We start from the raw sequence: 19135 nt of genomic DNA, 5'->3' as shown, positions 1-19135 counted from the left end.
ATTCCCAGGATACTGTTAATTGAAAAAAGCATGATTGGAGATCATGATGTGGAGCATGATTCCAGTTTTATTTAAATACCTATCATTTGAACAGTGTGGTTCTCTTGACAAAAAGGATTAAATTATTACTGGTGGATTTTATTTTTTTTCTTTGTGCTTTTCTGTGAATTTTGAATTTTTTGTGTGTGAACATGTATTTCTTTTGTAACAACATCGAACACAAAAGACCTTAACATATTTGTTTGTAATTTTTCCAAGATTCTTTGTATATAGAGCTTAAATAGCTAACCAGTCTTATGAAGTACTCCTGGTTATATTTGACATGCTGAAATTTATACTGAGGCATTTTTTTATTAATTTTTTTCAAAATATAATTTATTGTCAAGTTGGCTAACATACAGCGTGTCGAGTGTGCTCTTGGTTTGGGGGTAGATTCCCGTGGTTCATCGCTTACATACAACACGCAGTGCTCATCCCAACAAGTGCCCTCCTCAATGTATACTGAGGCATTTTAAAATGTATACATCCTGTGCACCTTTTCTTCTTTTTGGCTAGAGGGATTTGGTCCTGCAGCTTTTGTTTCTGCCATAATTGCACGTTACCACTTTTCAAATGATCTGCACCAAAATTCCCTGCAAGAAGAAAGCGTCTAGGAGTTACTGCAGAGAACCCACAGGAAGCATAAAATGAAACTTTACCTGTAACGGAAGTAGGTAGGAACGCCTGGTTGGCTCTGTCCATGGAGCATTGGACTCTTGGTCTTGGGGCTGTGAGTTCAAGCCACATGCTGGGTGAAGAGATTACATAAATGTGACAGAAGCCTCGATTTGCTTTCTCTTGTAAAATCTACCACCAATGGGATGCTAGCAAGCACTGTGAAGAGCTCAACTACGGGATCTGTGGATAGAATTAGAACAATGTGGGAGGAATGGACAAGGTAACTTCAAGAGGACTGATTAATTAAAAGAATAGCAGAATGGTGTAAGGCACATGGGAAATCAGAAACATTTCTTGTTTTCATGCAAACAGGCTTGAGGCTGGGAGGTGGGGGCAGACGAAACAAATAGAAGCTGAAGCAAATCCACTTTATTACTTAAGAAAATGTGTTCCTAAATCTGTCTTCACAGGGCTGAAGTGATTCCACAGGTCCAATATGTTTTGTTCTTTCATTCAAGCCCAGAGAAAACACTGGTATCACCACTGATCCATTTTTTTTAATGTTTAATTCTTAAAGAAAGTACAACTTTTATTTTCGAGTGTCTCAGTGATGTTCATGGTTCCACATTTGTGTAACAAAAATTGACAGAAAAATATGTTGTTTACCTTGAGAGGAACAAAGCAGTCAGAAAAAATTGTAGAGACGTGTCAGTCACTCAAGAAAGAATGTAGATTTAAGTAATAGTTGCAACAAAAGTCTTTAAGATTTTAATCATCTTAATTGGCAAGAATATACCATAGTTAAAGCAAGAAAGCCCAAACTTAAGAGAAGATAGATTATTTAAAATAAGTTTCCTACACCCAAAAAACAAATAATCCAGTGAAGAAATGGGCAGAAGACATGAATAGACACGTCTAAAGAAGACATCCAGATGGCCAATAGGCACATGTAAAGATGCTCAACGTTGCTCCTCATCAGGCAAATACAAATCAAAACCACACTCAGATACCACCTCATGCCAGTCAGGGTGGCTAAAACGAACAAATCAGACTATAGATGCTGGAGAGGATGTGGAGAAACCGGAACCCTCTTGCACTGTTGGGAATGCAAACTGATACAGCCGCTCTGGAAAACAGTGTGGAGGTTCCTCAAAAAATTAAAAATAGATCTACCCTATGACCCAGCAATAGCACTGCTAGGAATTTACCCAAGGGATACAGGAGTCCTGATGCATAGGGGCACTTGTACCCCAATGTTTATAGCAGCACTCTCAACAATAGTCAAATTATGGAAAGAGCCTAAATGTCCATCAACTGATGAATGGATAAAGAAATTGTGGTTTATATACACAGTGGAATACTACTTGGCAATGAGAAAGAATGAAATATGGCCTTTTGTAGCAACGTGGATGGAACTGGAGAGTGTGATGCTAACTGAAATAAGTCCTACAGAGAAAGACAGATACCATATGTTTTCACTCTTATGTGGATCCTGAGAAACTTAACAGAAGGCCATGGGGGAGGGGAAGGAAAAAAAAAGAGAGGGTGAGAGCCAAACCATAAGAGACTCTTAAGAACTAAGAATAAACTGAGGGTTGATGGGGGGTGGAAGGGAGGGGAAAGTGGGTGATGGACACTGAGGAGGGCACCTGTTGGGATGAGCACTGGGTGTTGTATGGAAACCAATTTGACAATAAATTTCATATTAAAAAAAATTAAATAAGTTTCCTATAGAGAACTACCTTAAAGAAACAATAATATGGGAAGACTACTTTGCTCAGAATAGTTGAAAAGTTAGAAAACTTTGTACGTCTAGTAACAGAGCAGCGGTTATATGATACATTGTCATATATCCACCCACTGTAACAGGATAAAAATATTAAAATGATGGTTATAAACACTCTGTAGCAGCATATAAATATTTATGCCCTAACGTTAGTTAAAACTATAAAGGTGCCTGGGTGACTAAGTTGGTTAAGCATCTAACTTCGGCTCAGGTCATGATCTCCCAATTTGTGAGTTCGAGCCCTGTGTCAGGCTCTGTGCTGACAGCTGACAGCTCAGAGCCTGGAACCGGCTTCTCTCTGTGTCTCCCTCTCTCTCTGCTCCTCCCCTGCTGTCACTCTTTCTCTCTCTCAAAAATAAATACACAGGGGCAGGCACCTGGGTGGCTCAGTCGGTTGAGTGTCTGACTTCAGCTCAGATCATGATGTCATGGTTTGTGGGTTCGAGCCCCGCGTTGGGCTCTGTGCTGACAGCTCAGAGCCTGCAGCCTGCTTCAGATTCTGTCTTCAGCTCTCTCTGCCCCTCCCCCACTTGTGCTCTGTCTCTCTGTCTCTAAAATAAATAAACATTAAAAAATTAAATAAACATTAAAAATATTAAAAAAACTATAGATATAGCTTTGTATGGTTATATGTATATAGTTAAAACTATATGTGTTGTTTTATATATATATAGTTAAAACTATATGTATTGTTTTATATATATATAGTTAAAACTATATGTATTGTTTTATATATATATATATGGCATATCTTAAAAAATTAATGGAAGGAAACACTCCAGTATATATTCCATTTCATTATTTTTTTTCTTATGTGTGCTAATAATATCAGTTAGAACAGGGGTGTTTTATTTTTCATCTTCCAAAATTTCCATACTGTGATTCTATGAAAAAAAAAAAACTTTTAAAAAATTCAGTCAGGTTTATCCCAAGATTAAAAAAAAAAAAAACAAAAGAACTACTCTGAGTTAGGCCCCTCTAAGAATCTGAGGTTAAGCTGACCTCATGTTGATTTTCTTATTTTATAAAACATAACAGAAATTATAAAATTTACTGTATTTTTACATTGACATGGAATATATAGTTTCCCCAGGTGTCCACATTTCTTTTAAGGCACAGGCATTTCTTCTACTTAGGGTTAGATGAGTAATGCATTTGGAAATTATTTAAAAAATAAAAATTTTATTAAAACGAGAGCTAATAGTATCATTATCTCTATTAGCTGTGGTATAGAGTTGTGAATACACTAGACACATGCTCACTAAATGTATATTAAATGGATCAGTGAACTCATGGGACTAGAGACACCTGAGTCAAAAGATGGTTTTTCACGGGATACCTGGGTAACTCAGTTGGTTGAGCGCCTGACTTTGGCTCAGGTCATAATCTCATGGTTCTTGAGTTCAAGCCTTGCGTCGGGCTTTGTGCTGACAGCTTGGAGCCTGGAGCCAACTTTGGATTCTGTGTGTGTGTGTCTCTCTCTCTGTCCCTCCCCCCACCCCCATCTCAAATAAATAAACATTAAAAAAAAAATCCAAATTTATATCCGGTTTAAATTGATTTCGAAGGACTATCAAAGGAAGCTTGTACTGAAACAAGGACTCAAGAGCCGGTCTAAGGGCAGCATGGATGGCTCGGAGGTTAGACCTACTGAACTAGGTTGTGGGGATTAGAGGGAGAGGATAATGTGGGCTCGTAGGAACCTCAATTCTGTGATTATTTTTATTTAGCAACATCTGGAAGAGCCAAGTCCTTCTCCACAGGCCATACGTATCCACGAGGAAATGCCAGAGCTGTCCATCACTGGGGTCTCTCCCTGCTCACCAGCCAAGGTTGCTACCAAGAGTCCTCAATCTGCTAAGAGCAGGATTGGGGTAACTACCTTGATAAGCTGGATTTTAATTTTTGTTTGTTTAGGATAAAGAATCTTCCTGCCTTGATAGGATGTACTGGACTATTTGAAAACTGGGTCAGTTGGGTGAGGCCTAGACACAAGCTGGCCTATGTGAAAAATTTAGTTTAATGGGTAAAAGGATGCCTCCACCTTAAGCATGAAAACCAGAGTTTACAAAAAGTTAAACATTCATTGTAGAAATGGCCCTTCTTTAATAGATGTGAGGTGATAGGTCTCCCTTAGTAACCAAATTTGTCTGTAGAAATTCCAGTGTATTCCACGGTTCCCTATGTAGGTATTTCTGGGATTCCCCGCAAGATGCTTATAGGGCAGAAACTGGACACAGTTTTTGCCACTTCAACCATCTAGTTGCTGCTCTCTGTCCTCTGTCAGTGTATTTTCTGCCAACTCATCTGAAGCCACTGCTTCCATAGATCTCATCCCCTCTAGCTGGATGCCTCTTGACTATTTTCCCCCAGGTGGGCACAGTCAGGTCCCTTAATCCCCCATAATCGCCTATTAGATGGTCCAAAGCTTTATGAAGGCTTGTAAGGCTTTAAGGCTTGAAGGTTTTATGAAGGTTTCAGAAGAAACTAACAGCAAAGAGGATACAAAAAGAATGTTAGTTACGGCGGCCTTCAAAGCCCCTTCATGAGGGCAACTACAAGGTGTACCTCTTTCCCCAACTCCCCCTCCAGTGTAGCCCCCAGCCTGCTGCTTAGCCACCCCCAGGGCAGTGCCCTCTAGCACATCTCTCTTAACTGGAGTCTAGGCCCCCAAACACTAAAGGTCCCCAAGCATCCATGTTTCCCCACGCCTTTCAAGGATGACTGGCAATATTCATTCATTGAAGGGAAGAGGCCACAGGAATAAGGTTTTTGTGCCATCTTTCCTAATCAGATGGGGCCCCCAAAGGTGGGGTGACCCGATTGGGTGGAAGCTGGAGGTACTGGCAGTGAAAGAATTCACCCAAGGCAGAACAAAAGAGACAGAAGCTGACTGAATGAGTACACCACCAGGGAGCCACAGGCAGGACAGCAAAGGAGAGACTGTCTGCCATGAGGGAGTGGTGAGGGGCCACAGTTATAGGATGGAGGGAGGGAGGATGGGATAGAATTTTCCCTTTTTGGTAATCTTAGGAACTGTACCTAGTTGTAACTGGTCTCTTAGGGCCTATGGTTGTTTCCAGATGGCCACTTAATGAGACCGTTTGCGTTCAGTTCAGTGGTCGGTGGTTGCCATGGGCCTTTTTGCATTGCTGAAGTTTCCGTTGCTCAAGCGTGTTGCCTAAAAGCAGCCTCTACAGTTTTCTCAGAAAGCTCTGGAAAGAATCAGAACTCTGAAGCTTAACAATGATACATTTTCCTAATTCAGGGTGTTTCATTGTCCATGACGCCAATTATGAGATAAAGAGCCGAGGCCTGGGATGGGCTGCACCAGTCCCAGCCTGTTCTTTTTTTGACATTCTTGGTGGCGCTGTAGGGTGAGGAGAGCATCAGGACTCCAGACAGACCTCTCTTGGATGCTGGCTCTTCCATCCCATCTCTGCAGCCGAGAGAGACACATTACTTGGCCACATGCATTCATGTACCACATGCACTCGTGTGTACGAATAGGACATTAAAATTCCACACTCAGAGAAGAAACATTTCTCTGTTGGCTATATAAACTGTAGAAAGCTACATCTGTTTTTTAAAAATCTGCCCACTTGACATTTCTAAACAGAGCCTTTGGCTTGCGATGGAACAGAGTACATCTGCGTTTGCATTTTAGGTGTTTAGGTGCATGTTTAGGGCTATGGGTGGGTACTGCATAACCTTAGGACCTACTCAGGTGGCTTTTCATGGAAGAGAAGAGCGCTCACCCCGCAAAGCAAACCCAACCCACCGCCCTTGAAGAGCCAGTCTGCTTGCAACTTTTCCAGCTTGAAAATAAAACATACGAAAGAAGAGTTATGAAGAAAGACTAGCCCTACCAGATATTGAAAGGCACAATAAAGTTGGAGTAATTAAATCAGCTTATAATCAAGGTACAAGTAGCAAATCAATGAAACAGATTACTGAGTCTAGAAATAACCTGCATATGTTTTGAATTTGACATGTAGGATAGTATTTGGAATTAATAAGCCAAAATTAGATTTTATAATAAATTACATTTGAACAACTGCAAATTTAAGAACAGTATACAGTTGGTTCCTTACTTTATGTCCTACACCAGTGTAAATTGCAAATGATTAAAACACACTTAAAGAATTGAGTAATGGGGCGCCTGGATGGCATCCAACTTTAGCTCAGGTCATAATCTCACGGTCCATGGGTTTGAGCCCTGCATCGGGCTCTGTGCTGACAGCTCAGAGCCTGGAGCCTGCTTTAGATTCTGTGTCTTCCTCTCTCTCTGCCCCTTCCTGCTTTCACTCTCTCTCTCTCACTCTTGCTCTCTCTCTATCAAAAATAAATAAACATTAAAAAAATTTTTTAAAGAATTGAGTAATAATAGTGCTGGAAGAAAATACCCATAATTTAAAAAATAATTTGGAGTGGGGAACCTCTTGGGGTCTGATATGAAACCCAGAAGTTATAAAGCACAAGGTTAATAAATTGGGTTATGTTTTTAAGGATGTGAAAACTTCAGTGTTGTAACAATACTGCAAAAAAGTACAAACGGTTCAAAGGCTGAAGTAGGAAAAATTGTGAATGTATATGATAAAGATAGAATAATTTCATAAATACATGTGTATATTCTTACAAGAAGAGTAATGAGCAATCCAAGAGAAAATGAGGAAAATATACAAATAAGTAGTTCATGAAGGAAATGTGTTTCTGGGTATGTATCTGTGTGCGTACAACCAGGGCATTATAAATGCACACTTAGGATTTGTGAGTAGGGGTGTTCTTAATTTCATTCATAATTAAAGAAATGAAAAGTAAAAAAATACAATTTTCACCTACTGGCAAATACTGCATGCTGGCAAGGACGTGGAAAAGCCAACATTTTGCTTTCAATTATTATTGTTGAGAGCAATATGACTTCATCTATCTAAATTTGCAATGTGCATCCTTTTTAAGCCAAAGATTCCACTTCTAAAGATATGCTGCCACAGGTACACAAAGATATAGGTACAAATAATTTAACCTCAACATGGCTTGTAATAACAAACGACTGGAAGTTACCTAATGGCAACGAACGAGAGGGCTCATTAAATTATAGTCTGCTCAAACAATATTCAGTTCTTAAGAAGAATGAATTAGGTCCGAGTATACTGACATGGAAAAATGTCCACGTATATTGAGTTTAAAAGCAAGCGATGGAACAGTATGCTTTGTGTGATTCCCATTTGAATATTTAAAAAAGTATTATATACAATTCAATTACATGGATATAAATCATTTCTTTTTTTAATGTTTGTTTATTTTTGAGAGAGAGAGAGAGAGAGAGAGAGCGGGTGGAGGAGGGGCAGAGAAGGAGGGAGACACAGAATCTGAAGCAGGTTCCAGGCTCTGAGCTGTCAGCACAGAGCCAGGTGCGGGCCCGAACTCACTAACTATGAGATCATGACCTGACCTGAAGTCAGACTTAACCAGCTGGACTGAGCCACCTAGGCACCCCATTCATTTCTTTGCTCTTTCTTTTTCTTTCTTTCTTTCTTTCTTTCTTTCTTTCTTTCTTTCTTTCTTTCTTTCTTTCTTTCTCTTTCTTTCTTTCTTTCTTTCTTTCTCTCTCTCTTTTTCTTTCTTTCTTTCTTTCTTTCTTTCTTTCTTTCTTTCTTTCTTTCTATTTTTATTTATTTATTTATTTATTGACAGAGAGAGTGTGTGCAAGCAGGGGAGGGGCAGAGAGAGAGGGAGAGAGAGAATCCCAAGCTGCACTGTCAGTGCAGAGCCCGACATGGGGCTCAAATTCACCAACTGTGAGCCAAAATCAAGACTCAGTCTTGACCCCATTTGGCGTAACAGACTGAGCCACCCGGGTGCCCCACATGTATGTGCAGAAATTATTTCTTGAAGGATATAAAGTAAACCATGGAGTGTGGTTGCCTGTGGCCACGTTCACTGAGGAATAGGGAGAGGGATTTTACTTTTCACCGTGTACCATTCTGCATAATTGAAGATTTTACTCTGAATATGTACTATTTTTATGATATATGTCAAATTTAATCTTTGGGAATAGTCTTGGCTAGGACAGCAAATTATATATAGGAGGTGTAGGTATCTGTGTTTGCCTCAAGGTTGAGGAAGCCACATGGGGTTAGGAGCACATGTGATCACTTCACAAACGGCTTCTCTACCTCTTGCCTTGCTAAGGAATCCGGTGTGGCAGATCACCTTTGGGCAATCCTGAGGTGAAACAGGAAAGTCTCCAAGGAACCTTCTGTCCATCTTTCCTCTTCTCTTTCCCTTTCCCTTTCTGCAGCTCTGCCCTGCTGTGGTGCTGAGCAGAGGGTGGTCCCTGGCACCGCTCTCCCTCTCTGGGCTTCAGAGGGCCCCCACCCTGGGTTTGGTACTAGCCTGTCACTGTACCCCCATCTTACCTCCCTCTTGAAAAAAGAGATGGCACAAGAGAGTAGCCATTGTAACTGAGAAGACTCTGCCAGACTTCATCTACTAGGCTCCAGCATGAAGGTTCTGGAACGGAAAGAACTACCCCACGTCTAATTACTATAAATGTGCTTGTGCATTAGAAAACATTTGAGTCGCTCAATGGCAACAGCTTGAGAACTGCTCAGGGCATATTAGGAAAAATGAAAAGTCTTTGATGTAGCCTGCATTTTTTGTCAGTGTGGAAAGAAAGTTCTTACTGAAGGAACTCTGGAGTTTGACAAGTCTTGAATGCTTTTGTCTTTCCTCTTTCCCCTTTCTTCTCTGGGAAGCCAGACAGCATCCTTATAGCTGAGTGTTCATAACTGCCTGAGGAGATGGCTGCTGAATATTCTTCCAGCTTTACTTCCTTTTCTTCTATACCCAAAGCAGCATTTAAGCTCCAGTCAATGGTGTGGAAATGACAGGATTCTCATGACAGGATGGGAGGCTAAGGACCTGGAAAGTTTCATTATGGATAAGTCAGTGCCCTCCAGGAAAAGCTGGTTGGCAGTTGTTTGACTTTGCTGGTGAGGGGGGCGCTCTGAGCTCCCTGGGCAGAGAGGGTAGCTGCCTCTGGCCTACACATTTTTTTCAGTCTGGGATATATGCCTGAGAAGTCACTCTCCATAGTTACAGTGACTTATTTGAGGGAATATGTCAGGTGTGTAAGCCAGAGGCTGTGTGTTGCAGTGTGGGCATGTATGTGGGCTTCAGACAGGAAAAACTGAGACCAATTATATCATTTCTTCTTCGGGCTCTGGTTCTGGAGACTTCCTGCTTCAGATGGCTTGTTCAGGAGGAGTAGACTCTCAGTCCCTCTCAGTGTGATGCTGTGATGTACCTGCATGGTCACGTGGTAGAGTATATATGTGTGTGCGTGCACATGCGTGTGTGTGTGTGTGTGTGCGTGTGTGTGTGTGTGGATGAGAGACAGAGAGAGAGAGACAGAGAGAGAGACAGATGGGGAAAGAAAGTGATAGAGCTAGAGATACTTTGAGAAAGAGAGAGGTTTAGGCTATACGTGAACTAATTCAGACAAATGAATTGTTGCCATATATTTGTCATGTAAGAGCTTATAGGGACACCTGGGTGGCTCAGTCGGTTAGGCCTCCGACTTCAGCTCAGGTCATGATCTCATGGTTCGTGAATTTGAGTCCCATGTTGGGCTCTGTGCTGACAGCTCAGAGCCTGAAGTCTGCTTCAGATTCTGTGTCTCCCTCTCTCCCTGCCCTTCCCCCACTCATTCTCTCTCTCTCTCTCTCTCTCTCAAAAAATAAACATGAAAAAAATAAAAATAAAAAGAGCTTATATTTTATGCAAACTCTGTTAATTAGGGTGTAGGCTAACTTTTGATAAAATTGCTTATATCTGCTTCTCAAATTAAAGAGTCTTCTCCAAATCATCTTATTGGTAATTGCACCATTCTTGGTGACAGTAGTGTTAGAGCCAAGGAATTCAGAACATCTGCCTCCCACCTATCCAGCCCATGTCCTGTCCTCCCTAGAATATTCTCTGGGAAGGCACACCCAAATGGAACACATGGAAAGTAAATGGCCAAAACCACATGTTTGGCAGTTGGTTTTGAGCTTGAGGTCTCAGTCCACGGAACTCTAGTAAAGCCAACTAGACCGTATGAGCACAATGTTTCATTTTCCCCCAGCTAGTTACCCAATCCTTCACCTGCCAGCTGCAGGGGAATCGAACACAGTGGAGAGAGAGAAAAGAGAGAGACTACGGGGAAAAATGCGATTGTTTCCAACCCAGTGCCTGAGATGGCCTAAGCTTCATCTGGAGGCGTGGGTTCCGGCTTGGCTGTTGACAGAGAAGAGGGGGCGGAGCAGTGCAGAGAGCAAGCCCTGGGTCCTCTTCCCCCTCCAGCTGCAAGCCTGAGAGCAGGAAAGGAAAGCCACTTCCAAGTGCATTCCGCTCCTGAGTGTGCATTCCCCTGCATGATGACCCTGCCCTGTGGTGTAAGTGGCCCCATCAGCATCCTGGAGTCAGGCGACCAGACCAGTTCACACAATCACTACTGCTTCCGGTGGTGTTTGCAGTGGGAAGGGGAAGAGGTGAAGAAGCCTGGGTGTGAACGGGGTAGAGGGATTAGAAGGAGCCTCTGGAGTTCGAGGCTCCTGGAGAACCTTACAAACCACTTGGTCTCATCCACACAGTTTGGAGATGACATTTATGTAAACGAAGTGAATTCTACCAGCAGGAGCAGGATTAGACAGAAGATCTCAATGGGGAAACCATGCACCGCACAAGTCCACCCCCAACCCCCCCCGCAGCCCCCACTCCCCGTGCTCTGGGACCCATCATATAAACAAATATCCCGCAGAGCCTGAGTGGCTCAGTCGGTTAAGCGTCTGACTCTTGATCTCGGCTCAGGTCATGATCTCACAGTTTGTGAGTCTGAGCCCCGTGTCAGGCTCTGCGCTGACAGCGTGGAACCTGCTGAGGATTCTGTCTCTCTGTCTCTGTCTCTGTCTCTGTCTCTCTCTCTCTCCCTCTCCCTTTCCCTCTTCCTCCCTCTCTCTCTACCTTCTCCACCCCCCTCTCAAAATAAATAAATAAACTTTAAAAAATTCCAGCAACTGGCAGACTATCCCATCTTTAATAATCATGACATTTGCTTTTATGATGCAAATTTATGTTTATAAGAATTTTTTTTTTCCCTTAGCACGTCACATAGTGCCGGAAATTATAGAGAAGAATTGTTATTAAATTAGAGCTAACAATGGATATTTTTCTTTTTAGTTTGGGCTTCCAGGCCATGCCCGCTGAAACATGTTAAGAAACCAACTACTGTATGCGATGCGGTGGTTCTAAAGGCTTACGACTGCTTTTTCACAATCCGCTGTCCTCATTTAGCCACAGTCCATGGAGATGGAGAAGGTAGAATCTTCCCAACATAATGACTGTTCTTCAGAATAATTTCATAAAAATAGACCTAGCACAGCCCAGTTATTTCTACTCTTGTGAAAAACAAGTGAAGGGTCTAAAGCATGCCTTCAGGAACCAGTCCTGGGGGTGGAATTGGCATTGCTGTGATTCTCCTTATATTTCTGATTATGAAACCTATTTATGAAAAGACCCAGAGAAGGTTTTGGAGGAAAAGCCATGAGCTAGGAGAAGATGGTGAGTGAGTGAGGAAAACTTGCTTTATGTGACCCGTTGAGCTGAAATTGGACCATGATACAAACACAACAAAATCATTGTCAGTGGGGACTCTGGGATTTCAGAGTTCTGTTAGAACCTGTTGATCTCTGGTTCAAGCAAGGTCAAGATCTAGCTTATTTCTCATTTGACAGAGAATTGGGGCTGCGTCTTCCATCTCGGGGGTAGAGAGAGGCCATGCGGTTGTCCTCCTATGTGATAGTATCTGTTGTTGTAAAACTTGTATCCTCTACCCCTACTCTTTCCAATTATAAGGGTCAAGATTTTACCATCTGCTTAAGTCAATAGTAGGGCACGTGAAATTGTAGCATGGGAAATCTTAGATTTCGGACCCAGATTTTAGGGTTTAAGTTCTGAATTCACCACTTCTTAGATAAGGAACCTTGGGCAAGTTATCCCTTTCCTACTGTGGTTTCCCCACTTGGAAAAGAGGGATCTATTTAACCAACATCAAAGAATAGGTGTGATGATTATATGAGAGAGCATGGGCATAAATGTGTAGCATAGAGCTTGGCACCTGTTAAGCTCAGTAAAAGCCAGTAGTGAAGTGCACCTAGCTTCTGGTACATTGTATGAATTTAAAAATATTTGCCTCATTTCCCTTCCTTTACTCCTGAAATCCAACAGTCTACCTGTTAGGATCACATTGCTAGTGTGTGCAATAATCGTTTTAAGCTAATTAAATGTTTTTATCTGTAACACATGTCTTTGGTATTTTATGACTCAAATCACCAAATAAGCACAGATATTTTCTGTGACTAAGTCAGATTCTCTCAGTACAGGAAACAAAATTCCTGAGTGGGATGGAGAGACCAAGAGGCTCCTGAATGTGTTGATATTAGAGTAACACATTAGATCAGAATCCTCATGGTATGGAAAAGTCAAGAGCTCTTTTCATTAGAGTTGTTTGGAAAGGCAGCCTGAGAATAACAGAAATGAGGACCCCTGGCTTAGAAACAAGCTAAGTATTTCTGGAAACCACATACATTCTTTCATTTAGTGAAACATATTCTCCTTATGAGCATAACACAACTGACCTCCCAGTGCTGTGGTGATGTGTCCTAGTCTTGCCAGGGCTCCCTTGGCACGTTGCTAGAAGATATCAGAATTCTTTTCTGAGAGTTTCAATGACCTGCAGGGGACACAAACAGACTGTTTAAGAGAAAAATTGGTAATCAACTAGTCCATGTGATTTTAATGGTAGAAATATTACATGAGAATGAACCTCAGAATGAAGGAGTATTCAGCATGTTTCCACTGGACCCTTTCTAACCATTTATTAGGCACTTCCTTATAGTCAGGCACTCTGCTAACCTCTCCCATATGTTTTCTCATATAAGATGGGTGGATGTCTTTACTTTCAACCAGTGATCAAATGTCAGTATTATACTCTACAATCCTGGGACTGCTGAAATAGTCTTAGGGGTATATACGTTTGAGCAAAGACTTCCCTTCTCTGTCATGTTTTCAAGTTGCAAATCCCACAGAAGGAATTCTAGAATAAACTTGTGTAAGGGTGCTACCCATTTCCCTTAAACCAGGAATGGAACCAGACTCAGAGAAGTCTGTTGTCCCAACTCATTCACTGACCAACTTTCACTCAGTGCATTCAGTGCCGGCTATCTGCTGGGCGTGCTTCTAGGCACCTGTGACACGTAAGTGAGCAAGATAAATAAGGCTCAGTCTCTCCTTATATTCCGGTTTATATTCTAGGCTCTAAAAGTTCCAGAATCATCCTAGCTCTCCAAAGAAAAATGGCATTTGCTAGTTTGAAACTCTGCAATGGAGATGGTCCAATGACTTGATTGCCTTTGTAGACTACAGTGAAATTTCCTCTTTGCTCCTTGGGTCTAAGTAAATGTCAGGAATACTGAAAGGTTGGAACTGAATGGTTCTATCAACAAATCCATACCGATTGGATGTAGTGGCATAAAATGGACTCAGAAACCCATCACCCTCCAGGTATGCTGCTCTGCTTCTATCATTTGTGACCTATGTTGGTGCTTTTGGAGTTCACTGGCTTCTTCAATTGTCATAGCTATAAGTACAAATAGGGGCCTTAACTGTTGTTTACTCCTGCCCTGGAAGGTCACATATATGTGTCTACAGGTTCTCCGCTAGGCAAACATTATGATAATTATGATAAGGAGTCTTTTTTTCCAGTATCAAAAAATGATGTCTCCCTTCAAAAACAAATGAAAACTCAAACACAGGGTTTTCTGAAATTCACCCTCTCGATGAACCCTCAGGTAATTTGATCATTCCTTTCTTTACATCTCTGAGGTCACAAAGAAGAGGACAGTCAACGTTAAACTTCTATTCTGACAAGAAGTTGAAATATAGTGGCTAAGTTCAAGGATCCTGAGGCTGGAATGCTTGGATCCAAATGTTTGACTCTGCCTCCAACTAGCTGTGTGACCTTGGAAAGTTACTTAACTTTTCTGTCCATCAGTGTTCTCATATGTAAAATGTGGATGATAAGAATAGTACCAATTCCATCATTTGCCTATGAAGACTAAATGAACAAAAACATACACAGCATTTAGAAAGGAGCCTGGCACAAGATGAGTATTCAAAGTTAGCTGTCATTGATTATAGGTTTTATTGCATTGTGAAGCCTCTAATCATCCTGACTTTTCTCTGTAATGTGTCCGCTCAGACTTATACCTGTGGGTCCCTATAATAAACCATGTACTTAAGATTAGTCTGAGAATTCTCTGACCTGTTCTATTTCTTAAGCCCACAGGGCATTGTCTATGAGATGGTCATATCCCTTAGGTTCAAGGGCAGATAGGGATGGGGGGAGGGGGAGAAATGATGTGTGTTGTTTCCCATTTCCAGCACTAAATGGGTCATTACTTTAACAGATACTTAATTAAATTAGCTTCATCATTTGGGGAGCAACATCAGGAACTAAAACACAAGCTAAGGAGCTATAAAATTTCCTTGTTGTACCTAGTGGAACCTGAGGCCATTTGTTACCTTGAATTTGCCTAGTATTTAAAATATGGCAAATATTTTGAATTTAAAATTTTTTATGTTTATTTCATTTTTGAGAGAAAGAGAGAGAGAGCGTGAGTAGGGGAGGGCCGGAAAGAGAGGGAGACACAGGATCCAAAGCAGGCTCCAGGCTCTGGGCTGTCAGCACAGAGCTGGATGCAGGGCTCAAACTCTCGACAGTGAGTTGCTTAACCAATTGAGCCATCTAGGCGTCCCAAATGTGGCAAATATTATTTTGGAGACCATGGTCTGTATAATTGGTTTAGGTTAAAAAAGGCTCACTTAAAATGTACAAGATAGTTGCACAAGTACTAGTGAGGGCAGCAGTAACTATATTTTAAAACTACTGCTTTTGGGGCGCCTGGGTGGCTCAGTCAGTTAGGTGGCCGACTTCGGCTCAGGTCATGATCTCACGGTCCGTGAGTTCAAGCCCCACGTTGGGCTCCGTGCTGACAGCTCAGAGCCTGGAGCCTGTTTCAGATTCTGTGTCTCCCTCTCTCTGACCCTCCCCTGTTCATGCTCTGTCTCTCTCTGTCTCAAAAATAAATAAACGTTAAAAAAATTAAAAAAATATGGGGCGCCTGGGTGGCGCAGTCGGTTAAGCGTCCGACTTCAGCCAGGTCACGATCTCGCGGTCCGTGAGTTCGAGCCCCGCGTCAGGCTCTGGGCTGATGGCTCGGAGCCTGGAGCCTGTTTCCGATTCTGTGTCTCCCTCTCTCTCTGCCCCTCTCCCGTTCATGCTCTGCCTCTCTCTGTCCCAAAAAATAAAAAAAAAAAATAAAAAAAAAAAAAAAATTAAAAAAATAAAATAAAATAAAATAAAATAAAATAAAATAAAACTACTGCTTTTTCTAGGGGCGCCTGGGTGGCTCAGTCAGTTGAGCATTCAACTGCAGCTCAGGTCATGATCTCAAGGTTCGTGAGTTTGAGCCCCACATTGGGCTCTGTGCTGACGGCTCAGAGCCTGGAGCCTGCTTCTGATTCTGTGTCTCCCTCTCTCTCTGTCCCTATCCCTCACGCTCTGTCTCTTTCTCTCAAAAAGAACATTAAAAAAATTTTTTTAAATAAAAATAAAACTGCTCTTTCTAAATTGCTCTTCTTGGGGCGCCTGGGTGGCTCAGTTGGTTGAGCGTCCGACTTCGGCTCAGGTCATGATCTCACGGTCCGTGAGTTCGAGCCCCGCGTCGGGCTCTGTGCTGACAGCTCAGTGCCCAGAGCCTGTTTCAGATTCTGTGTCTCCCTCTCTCTCTGCCCCTCCCCCGTTCATGCTCTGTCTCTCTCTGTCTCAAAAATAAATAAATGTTAAAAAAAAAAGAACTATTTAAAAAATAAAAAATAAATTGCCCTTCTTAGGGGCGCCTGGGTTGCTCAGTCAGTTAAGCGACCGACTTTGACTCAGGTCATGATCTCAGGGTTCACGAGTTTGAACCCCGCATCAGGTTCTCTGCAGTCAGCGCAGAGCCTGCTTCGGATCCTCTGTCTCCCTCTCTCTTTGCCCCTCCCCTGCTTGTTCTCTCTCTCTGTCTCTGAAAAATAAAATAAACATTAAAAAAGTAATAATAAGTTGTCCTTTTTAAATGTATAGGGACGAGGTCCCAGTAAGGAAGCATCCTTTCTAAGCACAGGGTAGCCAGAGCATGAAGCGCTATACCAAGGAACTCTCTGGTTGTTTGAATAAACCAGAGACCTGGTCTCTTACTAAGTTTTTGGGCAGGGAGATGATAATGGCTAGAATGACCATTCTGGGGACTCGGGGATTTTAGAAGTCTCCATTATTCTGCTTCTGATGCAGAAAGAGAAAGAATATGAAATCACCCCTGATAACCCAGTCCACATACACAGAGAGCAGTTCTCTTTACCCACAGCACGAATATTTAGTGAGAACGAACCTCAGTTTAACTTTGTCAGCAGGAGGATGCATGTCTATTGTAACATGCAAGCTGCTAATAGCTAGGAGGGCAGGCCTGGCCTAAGGCAAGGAGGTTTTTGGTTTTCTTCTTTTGTTGAGAATATGAACACTTTCCTGAGCCAAATTTTAATTAAGTGGTGATGGAAACAAAATTTGGTGACCAGAGGTAGTATTCTCTCCCAACTCTTTTTATTTCAATATCTTTCCAACGTACTTATTGTGTGACTGAAGCTTACTTATCTCTCAGTGCCTTAGTTTCCTAATATGTGAAATGAGATGAATAGGGGCATCCCTTCCATGGGGTTTTTATCAGAACTCCATGATATGATATATGTAAAAGGTTTATGGTACCTGCTTGCTCACAGTAAGTGGTCTGGTAGACTGACCCTTGAACAACATGAGCATTCAGAGCCCCATGCAGCCAGAAATTCATGTATAACCTTAACTCCCCCCAAACGTAACTACTAATAGCCTACTGTGACAGGAAGCCTTACCGATAATATCAACAGTCAACGAACACATATTTTGTAGGTTGAAGGTATTCTATACTATATTATTACAATAAAGTAATCTAGAGAAAAGAAATCGTTATTAAGGAAACCATTTGGAAGAGAAATCCATTTTTAGTCAAAGAATCCACACTTAAGTGGGTCTGCGCAGTTCAAACCCATGCTGTTCAAAGATCAACTGTATTTGCTTTTATTGCTGTTATATATTCATGTTTCATAAGTACAGTGTTTGGATGACCACATAGACTATTATTCCAACAGTTTCTCCGAAGAGAAAAAACCATCAAGAAGCATGGAAGTATGCTTCATCTCATTTTCCTCAGTGACTTACCCCAAATGGGGACCTTCTTGGTCTGGTCAACACATCCACAGCTGACTTAGATCTTTGAGGAGGGGAGCAGTCTGTGTAGGGCTGATCTTTTATTTCTAAACCTATTAAATGATAGCAAACATCTTTCAGACACAAAGAAAAACCTAATTGAATGACTTATTTTATTTACCAGTATCACTTAGCCCCCAAGTGGTATTAGAGAACAATTTTGCTTTATTTTATTTTATTTTATTTTTTAAATGTTTATTTCTTTATTTTGAGAGAGAGAGAGAGAGCGCACATGAGTCAGGGAGGGGCAGAGAGAGAGAACCCCAAACAGGTTCTGTGCATGGGGCCCCCTGGTGGGCTTGATCTCATGACCATGAGATCGATAGTGACCTGAGCTGAAATCAAGAGGCAGACGCTTAACCAACAGAGCGACCCAGGTGCCCCTAGGCTGTTATATATACTACTGGAAATTTTAGATAAGGATCTGAACTTTAGAAATTCAGCAGCAAAACAAGGATATATGAAAAGCGTGCATCTCCTGTATCTATAATAATTCTGTAGTTATTGTTCCTGAAGAGACATACAGGTTGTACTGTTCCTGTCACATCTGTCTTAAAAGAGTGGTTGGTGGACTTAAAGTGGTAAAATAGCCGAGAAAATAGCCAGGATGTATTCTGATTAAGCAAACTGCTGAGCCATATTTTGTTTGAGGGAAATAGAAGGAAATAGGCTCTCGTCTCCTTATATCAAGGCTTCATATAAAGTGATCAAAAAGCCTTGTTTTCACCTTCTTGTCCCAGCTGCCTTGGGGTTTGGGCTCCTCCCAAGAGCAGCAAAGCAGAGGGAGAGGGAGTCCTGTTTTTCTCAGGAGAGTGATGGTGAGTCAGCCGGCCAGCAGGCCTCCACTGCACGGGAACGCTCAGTCCTGCTCGCTCCCTCCTCCACCTGGTGTTCTGGCTGTCCCTGGATTAGCTCCTAGTGCTGTATGCTCTGCAACAGACTTCACCATGGGGTTCTAGGCTCCCCGCTCCAATCTCCTGAAATTCTTGGCACTGACTGTGTTCTGTGGCCTACCGAGAAATATCAGAAACTGCATGATGACCTGGACCAGAAGCATGGAACCCCCCATGCCTAGCTCCCCATAGTATGCAGTACTGAAATGGACAAAGAGGACTTGAGAAAGGAAGTGTTCCCTAATAGTGAGGAGTTAAAACAGCAGGCTTAAAGTATAGGTTCCTGCCACCAATATAGAATTAAGCTGGGCAGGGTTAAACAGAATACCAGGAAATAGAAGAAATTAGCCAATAATG

General features: G+C 41.9%; 1 long non-coding RNA gene across 3 annotated transcripts in view; it reads left to right on the top strand.

The window, feature by feature from the left end:
• LOC131493061 (uncharacterized) overlaps nt 1-19135 on the top strand; it is a 30098-nt gene that overhangs the window by 8596 nt on the left and 2367 nt on the right. The window contains exon 5 of one of the 3 annotated variants that reach the window (XR_009252438.1): nt 4174-4438. The exons of the other annotated variants lie outside the window; for them this stretch is intronic. This is a non-coding gene — a long non-coding RNA (uncharacterized LOC131493061). Of the gene's footprint in view, nt 1-4173; nt 4439-19135 lie in introns of those variants that run through there. 3 annotated transcript variants of the gene reach the window in all.

Source organism: Neofelis nebulosa, chromosome 13, assembly GCF_028018385.1.
Source record: "Neofelis nebulosa isolate mNeoNeb1 chromosome 13, mNeoNeb1.pri, whole genome shotgun sequence".
Taxonomy (NCBI): domain Eukaryota; kingdom Metazoa; phylum Chordata; class Mammalia; order Carnivora; family Felidae; genus Neofelis; species Neofelis nebulosa.
The sequence above is the reverse complement of the archived record's forward strand: the minus strand, read 5'-3'. Positions and strand labels throughout refer to the sequence as shown.